We start from the raw sequence: 10,258 nt of genomic DNA on the forward strand, positions 1-10,258 counted from the left end.
GATAACTTGGCTAACTGCCTCAGCTGAAGAAACAGGAATAGGAAGTCAGACGTAACAATTTGCCTTTGACACATAAAAAAAAATGTTTATTTTCATTAATCACATAACAAAACCTTGGGATAGGTTAGCTCCTTCAGCTGGAATGTTTACAGTCTAAACAGGGCATTTTCAGAAGATATTTGTGACATTGACCTGTTCTAACATCAAGGATCTTTACAAGATATTGGTAAACACACATTATTAAAGTGAAAGCTATGGAACTTTATCTAAGAGGGAGACCAACTTTATTTGTTCATAGCATGTACTCTTCTTCTAAGAAACAACTGACACAGCTGTCGGGGTCCTCTGGCTCCTTTTTCAGAGCAGCCAAAGCTGTGTCTGGAGCAAGCAGTGTCCTGACTGCAAGGCAAGCAGGTCAAGGCAAGTGGAGACATAACCCAGTGCCAGGCCTTGAAAGTGACAACAAGAAACTTCTTAGAGCCAAGGGAAGCATGCAGAGTTTGCCAGAAACCAAACAACAACTCAGTGGACAAAAAAATTGATCCACTACTGAGTTTTGAAAAAATAACCATATAATACTAAGACTACTAATAATAATGAATACCATGTGTTGAAAAATATAACACATATTTAGCTATTTCTTTTTTGGTGTGATGATCTGAGGAACATTTTTCCCAGCATTTACAATAAAATTATATGCTTGACATGTCTGCGATGTCATTCTGTCAGTCCAAGAAAACTGTCAACTTGCAAGAATAAGGTCCTATAGTCTTGTCTACTACAAGCATCAGAAAGCACTTTCACACATTTGAATTACATAAACAAATGTTTATGTATCAAAGTACAAATTAATTTTCATTTTGTAAAAAATCTGTGTGACTGCTCAGTTAATAAAATTAACAAGTATAATGTTTTTATTTGCCCCTGTCTAACCTTACAGTCAAATATGCTGGCCATTATTATAGAGGAAACACACTGTTGAAGGTAACCAAGATAAAACAGGTAAAACACTGAATACTGCCCTTGATCTGAGTATGTCTCGATGACTTAGAAAGCTAAGGGGCACTACCCACTAGTAACTTTCAATTCTTAGCTACATTGACATTCACTGAATCAAAGACTTGGAGTTAAATCTGAAGCCAGACCTTGGGGAAGTCACTATCACTAGTATATGCACAGGGAACTCAGTTTCTCGGGGGCTGTATCCAATTACTTAGAAATCCAGAGTCTATTACAAGACGCATGATAAAGCAGAAGAGTGCATCAAATGCAGCTGCAGGTTTGTAGTCATCATTCCTTCACTCCAATTCCAAATATCAACTTTTGTTACAGAAGTCATCAGCCTCAGGAGCCTTAGTCTGTTAACAGCCAGCTTAACAAGTGAATCTTAGCCATGCACTGCCCTGCTCCCACTGCCTCCAATGGACCTGCTGACAAATTTAACTCCAAGCAGCTGAAGGAAGCTGCCCAACCTCCCAAACACGCAGAAAAATTAATATCTAGAACACAGCACTGAAGGAACTCAGATTTAATATGTTATAGGGGACAATCTTACAGAAACCTTTTAAGGATATCTTTCTGCTAGCTGTTTTTTCAGTTATGACCAATTCAACTAATGCCCATCTAATAGGCATTTTGTCCTCACTGTTAAGAAATTGTGAAAAGGAGCTACAGCAAGAATTCATGCATGTTTCCTTCATTTATTGGCCCATCCTACCAAAATGTGGAAAGCTAAATCAACAAGGGGTTTGAAACTGGCCAAGGCATGTACACTGTTTGGGTATTTGCAATAAAAACATTGACCAATTCAAAAAACACATGTCCTTGAAGTAGTATCAGCTGAATTATACATACATGGCTTTCACTCCACTCCAGGCAAAGGGTAAATAGCTGTTCCTAAAAATCCTCCCCAGAGACTGTGATGGAGATTCTCCATGACTGAACCATCAGTGCAGCTGTGAGGAGGTCAGAAGGGTGCAAGACTGCATCTTCTCCTTTATGCAGAACTTCATCAAGTAAGTTATTGCTGGCCCCATGGATGTTATCTTAGCCCTGTGGGAAGGGTTCCAGGATCAGTGGTTAGCTGAGGGTCCGCTGCTGTGAAAAATCTTCATGTGAGTGTAATGCTAAATAGGCCACACAATCAGCCAGTTTTCCCCACTGACTACATCTTTTCCCCTTCAAAAAAAGGTTGCGAAGACCAGACTGCTTCCCTCCATCATCTCCCCCGCTGTACCCACCAGAATGCTTCCAAAATTAAGCACAGGCAGAACGAATGAACTTTCCCATCTACTGCTCACAAATAACCAGTGTCAGCCTGAGCATCACAGCTACTTAATCCTGGAATTTTCTATGTATGTGAATGATTAGCCTATATCCTAGCTGTTAGGACTTATGTTTTAACTTCTATGTAGATAGGGGTTTAGACCATGCATTTTTGAATGATTTGTGGCTCTATATAAATGAGCAAGGAATTCACCCCTAAGCCACAGCAGCATAAATTACATTGAAGTGTCAGGAGAGGCAGCCTTGAAGGAGCCATTTCAGCCCTTGAACACAGAGATACCTACAACTCTTCTGTTGCAATTTTTCCTCTTTGCAAACATATGGAGTGCGTAAAGGTTTCCAGTGATATGCATGTACTCCTTGGCAGTCTGAAGATACAATATTTTTATAACCAAATATGAATATCAAAACTTCTGTCAGACATCCAGTGTCCACTCTTTGCATAATGACTCATATCTTACACTTTCCCTTCTCTCCTCATTATTACCGTAAAATGTAAAGCAGAAGAACCTGCAACAGACACAATTCATTCTCAATTAAAGGGGAGAAACAGGAGCATGTCAGTAAAATGGTTTGGTTTTTTCCCTTCTATTAAAAAGTAATTCTGTACTGTCTCCCAATCAGCATCTCTTATCTCTCCCTCAGACAAGAAGCATGTAGAACAACTCCGCATGACATTTGTGTCTACAACAAGCTCTGCCACACAGAAGAGCCTCCATTCAGCTTCTTCTGGGTGTTTTAAAACACAAGGGGGTTGGGGGGTGTTTAATGTGCACAAACACTGGACTCTTCTACAGTAACACGCTGGATATGTTTTTCACAAACAGCACAACTGCACTTCATCATCATGACTGTTAACAGCTTCAGATCAACACCAAAAATTACATCTTATCAAGCCCAAGCTCTGCAGCCATACAGAAGTCCCACTCTGACTCACCCAATTGCCCTTATTTACAGTCTTTGAAATCTGTCAGACAAGTACAGAATGTCTCATTATGATTTATATAAACATAATCTAAACAAACAGTCCCTTCACTACAGCACATCTAGGACTGCCTTTTTTCAGAGGTAACCATTCTGTAGCAGAAGGTAGATGCAAATGTCCCAGATCACTGTACCTGATGCTGGCTGGCTTTGGGACTCCAGAGATACTGACTCTCTTGGAAACACAAAACACAAGGATGCTTGTAAGTTCCAAAGTTGAGTAGTCCAAACTCCACTGAAGTCAAAACTGTACTTCACCAAGTATATTCAAAGAATCAAGTAAACTAATGACATTTATAATTGTGGATTATGGACTTTCCCTTGGAGGCTGAGCAGACTCCCCTAGAAATACTGTAAAAATACATCCAGGTCTTGAGCAACCTGCAATATTCTATCTTAATAATAGGAATCATAAATAGTGAACACATATAATTGCATTGCAAGTGTCAATACATACAAAGAGATTTAGGTAACTGAATCAAAAATATACTTTCTACAGCCATTTCTTTATTTGAAAATGTGTTTGTAATGCAGTTAAACCTAGTTGTGCTCACACCTAGCAGCTCCCAATCAGCACCTCTGCTCCACCCTGGAAGACTAGGAGTTGGAAAAGCCCTGCTCCAGTAGGAAGATAAGGTCCTGTGTAATCTGTGATATTATCTTTTTTTTATAAGTGTTTTAGTATCTGCTAGCAATTACCTACTTTATGAATGTAATGCCCACTCAGTTCCCACTAAGCTTGAACCATTTATCCAACACACAGATTACCAAACCCTATTTTTCTTACTGATCAGCAAAAATTTATCCAGCACAAACCTCCCCGTAAATATTTGACCAAGACTGGGTAAATTTGCAGTGTGCAACTGCCCTCAGACCTGTACTTCTCTCTATCAAATGAGAAGGCTCATAGTGTAGCACTGGGGCTCAGCTGTGCTTCAGCAGAAATACAAAATGCTGGAGGCTGAACTTAGTATCATTGCTGCCTTTCTCTTTGCATTTGTTCTTTTTTGTTTCATTCAGTGTTCCCCTTTACAAACAAAAAGAAGATTAATTCAGAGATGGAATGAATGTAAGGTTATTTCTGGCTGTTGGGAAACAGAGAGAATTGGTGAAGGGCATCGCAAGGGTCTGGGCTTTGGCATGCAGAAGCTGGAAAGAGAAGAGGGAACAGCACCCACCTCCTGGTGAATATGCACAGGAAGAGGAGAGATTCAGAACCATTTTCAGCCTCATGAAGCTGAAGGCAATGTTTGTTTTGGCATGTGCAAGGTGGTCCCACAGACTGAGTTCAGAGCAATGCTGGCAGCCTGCCACAGTATTTTGTTCACATGTGCTTGTGACACCCATAGGCCCAGTGCTGTAATTATGGTCTCAGATGTCACAGTACTACCAGTCCAGGAGATATTTGTGGATCTGATACGTACAATCTATAAACACTGTGTAGTTTCAGGCACATTCAAGAAACCCATCTCGCTAAAGAAGAGGGACAGAAGGTCTCTGGAAGTTTTTTTGAGCTACATATTGAAATAAAACCCTCCACTGGGTCTCACCACTAAAAGTGACTGAAATGTCTGGACAGGGTGGATTGCAGGCACAGGGCTCAGGCTCCTACCATAGACACTGTCAGAGGTATACTAATGAACTGGGAACTGGATTAAGTTTTAGCACTGCTTGTTTTCCTGTGAAGTGACTTGCTGCTTTTCACAGCTGCACTTTAAATTTAAGATGATAATAAGGACAAGGACATACTTTCTTCCTCCACTAGAAGGGAAAGGCCAGATACCCACTTCCACGCTGATAATTAATTTCCACAGAGCATTCTTTTCCACAAAGCTTTCTTATGAAGCATTTAGAGAATGTAGCGTAATCCAAGAACCTAGCTAGAGAGAAACAACTCCATGTTGTTTGCTATTTATATTATTAACTCTTGCTCTAAAGTACACAATCATACAAACAAAATCACCAAAATGTCACCATCTGTGGGAAAGAAGACCACGACTAGCAGCAAGGGGCATGCAGGATATAGCTCCACAGAGGAAACAGACATTATAACAGGTTGCCAAATGCTATTCCCACATGCAGCATAGGGATGTTTCTGTGTCCTTGCATAAGCAGGCAGCACTTTATGTTGAAAGGGTTCTACACTTCATGTAAAGCTCCCCATAGGACAGTAAGATACATGGGAGAAAAGGAGTCTGATTCTCATCATATTGGCTTGGCTCTGAAACTGCTCTTGTTTCTTCTGAAGGAATACCTCCCACTTTACCATACCTTAAGATACTCTGCAAACACACAATTCTCAATCCATAATATAAAGCATTCATTTTGGCAACATAACTGCAGCCATCCCCTTATCAATGTACTGTATTTTTGCCAACATAGCTTATGTTTCATTGAGAGAAGGGTTTCTGCCCCTGGCATGCTATGACAGCCACCCATACACCCACTCACATTCAGGCACAGACAAGACCTACACAGGACAAGAAATCAGGTCAATATATTTGTTTTGGAAAATATATAAGGACAGGATTTGAAACTTCTGTTTCCAGAAATATTGATATCCAAACCCAGTGCTTGCCCTTATCCAAGAGCACTTGCCCTTCAGGCTGAGGGTACTCAAAGATCTTATCTTGCTCTTCCTGCTCACAGTCAGTTGCAAAGTTGTATGGGGGTTTTTAGTCACAGCCTGAATCTCTGCTAAAATTTACTTCACTTCAGTGACTCCTCCTGGAGGATGAGAAGTCCCCTTGCAATTCTTCCTTAACCATAGTCATCCTAAATATTTTACTACTTTCAGTGCTCTCTGAATGAAGATATTTTATATTGCTGCATACAATTAGGAAGCAGGGTGCCTTTGTATTACAGAAAATTCAGAGCTTTATAATAAACTAGATTGAAACATCTTCATTACTGAAGCAGCTTTCTGCTGAGAAAGCCCTTGTTATAAGAAAGCAGGGCAAACGTAAGAGTAAATGCAATTTCCTTCTCATGCTGTAAATTTTTTTTAAATGCAAACTAGAAAACAAATGTATGTTTACAGACACACCACATAACCATACATATAAACCACATAACCCTAAACAGACTAGAAGTGTACATTAACAGTTATAATGCAGATTGGTTTATTTTTACTTCCTGATACCAGCTGTACAAGTCTCTGGCAGAGGAGATGCCTTTAAACCAGAAGGAAATCTCTGCATTTTAAACTCAGGCTCCTTCCAGCTTAATCAGATGTGTTTTCAGCATGAAGGGAGTTCTTGTATTTAAACTAAACCAGATATGTGACTGACAGTATGCCATCTTAGCAACTGCTCTCCACACAGATACGTTATAAGACTGCAGCATTTTCAAACAGTTCACACAGATATTTATTTCAAAGTTACACTGGCAACAGTAATTTCACCCATTTGGGAAGTACTTGATGCCTATTTAATTTTCTGTGCCTTTAATAGTCAGAACTCCAAGAATGCCTCAGGTCTGAGAGCCACACAGTTTGATTTTACCCAAACCACAAATAACATTTATTTCAGCCCCTTAATCATGCTAGTTCTTACCTTTTTTTTTTTTTTTTTTTTTTAAACTAAAGCTTTTCTACTTATTTTCATTCCAACCAAACGCTGGCTTTCTGTTGTTTCCAGAGTAGCCTTTGGTTTTTTAAAGAAAAAAAAATAAAGAGAAAGCTATATTCTGACATACCTTGAAAGGAGACGAGCGTTCCCTGCCAGACAGACAGCTGGGTGACTTTTCAGTAGCTGCACTCAGACTCCGGCGTTCTGAAGAGCCACGATGTCACAAACCCCTGAAGCTGGCAACCAGGAGCAGAGGCAGCTTGCTCTCGCACGCCCTTCCTCTTCTCCAGGTATCTGACAGCTGTACACTTTTTGAGGACTGCAGCAGGACTTGTCTCCCAGCCCCTTTGCCACTCTGCTAAACCATCCCCTCCCTGCTATTAAGAGCACGCTGCCATTATATCTTAACAGCACGTCACAGCTTGTATGCAGTAGCTGTGGGAAAGCTGCATTTATTTATACAGGAAGCTTGAGTACAGCACTTCCTACTTCCCATCCGAGCCTCAGTTCAACTGCAGGTGATTACTTCAACCCCGTCAGCTTCCAGCCAATGCATAACCCACGTTCTGATTATTTGGGTATCTGTGCTGCTTTTAATCTGAGCTCTGAGAAGATGAACGAGGCAAGGCATTAAATGTGACACTCATAAAAAGCCTCCCAGTTGCCACTTAACCTGCTTCAGGATAGCAGTTTGTATAGCAGCTGCCCCACTGATGTCTGAAACACTGCTGGCTTCTGCCTAACTCCACGTGTAAAAAAAAATGTCATCTGAAAGAAAAGAGGTTTCTTCACGCTGGAGGGCGAGGGAGCAAAAAATCTAAACTCACAAGTATCACTGTCATTTCAGACCTGACTGCTTCCTGATGATAGTGCTCAGCTCATTCTGCCCATATGAGATTTTGACCTTTCAAGATGGGCTTGAGGGCAGGAGGGGCTGGAAATCCTGCAGTTCTGCACTCCAGACCTAGGGCTGAGATTCACGCTAGCCAAGCAACAGGAGAAGGCATTGTGGCACCTGACATCAACCCCTGAAGAACTTTTCTTGCTGTAGGAAACGTACCACGCCCACAGATAAGAAGTACAGATTCATCAAAGTGCAGGGGGTGTGGAAAAACAGAGGGAGAAACAAGTACAGAGGCTAATCTATAATTTTCTTTTTATGATGAAATAAGTTTACTTTGTACTTCATGCAATTATTGCTGACATTTTGCCTTCAGGAATTCGCTGTGAAGACAGATGTATAGGCATTTCTCATGGAGTGTTCAGAAGCTCACATCTGAGTCTTTAGTTACATTCAGGCAATTATGCTGCATCAGATTAATTTAAGAGAAGGAAGAAAGCTCATGCAACTTCAAATGCTTGCACCTATGCTTTGCAGCTTTGCTTGAATTACCATGACATATTCTTTTGCCCTTGGAATAAGTACAAACTTTAGCAATCTATTTGACATTGGATATTACATACAACTTTGTATCTGGGGAGGGAGGGAATAGTCACCAGAAAAAAACATAGCTGATCCAACATGTGGAATCATGTTGATCCCTACAGTATTAATTCATAGGTATTACAGTAGGATTGGGCAACCTAGAGCCAGGTCACAGATACTGCCACTTGAGCAAGTAAAGCATTTCCCAGCAGCAACAGGCTTTTACCCTCAATAGTGACCAATCTGAGACAGTACTCAAGAAACACCTGGGGCTCAGAGCTATTTTTCAGGCTACAAAGCAATAGTGAAAATGTGGAATTCTGTGTCATACTTCACAACTAGAAATATAGTCACTTGCAGTGGTTACATTTTTATCCTCCATCTTTTGTTGTTGTATGAAATATCTTAAGTCTCTACCACAGTCTTTTTACCAACTCTTCTTCCCCCCTCTGTTCCACCTCCTACATATACTTCCCACTTCCTATATATTCTTCAGTTACCTTTGCTACTGTGCCTCCATTACACAACTACTTGTTAAGCCATATCTTAGCAAGAAAAAGCTTCCTGCTCTCAGCAGGAACCTCATTCATGTAGGTCTAGGGAAAATGGCAGGGGTGTAGGTCCAGAAGTAGAGAAGGGCAGCTGTCAATAGCAAAATAGCAGGAGTAGCTTCTGGTTTGGTACTTATTCCTTGCTGGCATAATAAAACAAAACCAAGCTTCACTGCAGTAGCAGCCACCAGTCAAGAGAAACAAATGCAAATAAAGGTTAATCATCTTCCCTTCAGAGAAATGGTGAGGCTGCGTTGTATCTCAGAGGAGAAGAGGCTGTTCTTTAGAATTTAAAAAACCTAGATTATTCCATTAAAATACAGATAAATTTTAGAAACTTAGCTGCAAAAATCACATAATATTTTTTTATGCAGTTTCCTACTCTTTATGCATAGAAGTTATAATGTGACTGCACAAATGTGCAAAACTGCTTACAGCAACATTCCAAAAAAATCACAAAATTGGCAAGAAACATCATGAATGCTTCTCAAGACACTTAATTTTCTGGAAAATATTAAGATGTGCTCATTCCAAGCACTCCACTTCTAGAATATCAAATCCTAAACAGTGACCCCAGATTTATGCACAGGACAAACCACTTACTGATGCTCTCTGTCCAGCTGGCTATTCCCCTGCTTGTGTCTTCACTTCTGCGTTTGCTCCTACTTCTGTACTGCTCCAGGATCTCTGCAGCAAAGAGGAAGAGAAGGTGACGTGGCACTGTGCAAGAGCTAAGTCTAAACAGACTGGAGATGATCAATACTGATGATTCTTTCCTTTGCCATCACCAAAAGGTGGAAGCTGAACTGTTACGAGCTCTTCTGTCAAAATGATTTCTCCTCCAGCTCTACCTCGAGCCCAGGTACTTCACAGTTTCAGAGAAGCACATCTTTTTGGCAAGCTAATTTTGTGAAGTGTTATGAGTCATGCTAAAATTGCTACCCAGCTCAAACCCCTGAATCTCTTAACACCGACTGATTGATTTCCTCATTTCTGAGCCAACAAATAAATAAAAAATATACAAGTTCAGAACATCATACAGTGCTGGCCAAGGCACAAGCTGAGCCCTTTTCATTTGCTTTCTTCTTTGATAACAGTGATGTGAAGCATAAAGCTGAGAGGGTCTGATTAATTTTTTTGGACACTCTTAGCTGATACTTTTATAACTCCGGGCTGGAGGAATTGCTGCACCTCTGAGTGGACAAATGCCAAAATGCGACGTCACCGTGAATTTTTAGTTGAGTTACTAGCAAGAATAAAGGTTAGCATAGTTAATTACTAACCTTGCTGTGTCATCCTTGCAGATTCTTTAAATACTTACAAAATTACTAAGCTACTCTGGCATTAACTAAAATTACTAATTAATTTTTTTACTAAGGTGGGTAAAAAAGTAATAGCACAACCACCAAAAATATCTTTCACATCCCACAAGCAGAACACTA

The 10,258-nt window shown here is 40.4% G+C and overlaps 1 protein-coding gene across 4 annotated transcripts in view; it reads right to left on the reverse strand.

Annotated features, from left to right (window-relative positions):
• RNF144B (ring finger protein 144B) overlaps window positions 1-9,942 on the reverse strand; it is a 50,951-nt gene extending 41,009 nt beyond the window's left edge. The window contains exons 1-3 of one of the 4 annotated variants that reach the window (XM_030445924.1): window positions 9,857-9,942; window positions 9,420-9,503; window positions 1,855-2,052 (exon numbers count right to left, since the gene is read on the reverse strand). The gene's annotated coding sequence lies outside the window, so the exon portion shown is untranslated. Of the gene's footprint in view, window positions 1-1,854; window positions 2,053-6,966; window positions 7,259-9,419; window positions 9,504-9,856 lie in introns of those variants that run through there. The other 3 variants (XM_030445923.1, XM_030445925.1, XM_008497152.2) reach the window with 3 other exon arrangements.
• Window positions 9,943-10,258: the final 316 nt, after the last annotated feature.

Source organism: Calypte anna, chromosome 2 (assembly GCF_003957555.1).
Source record: "Calypte anna isolate BGI_N300 chromosome 2, bCalAnn1_v1.p, whole genome shotgun sequence".
NCBI lineage: Eukaryota > Metazoa > Chordata > Aves > Apodiformes > Trochilidae > Calypte > Calypte anna.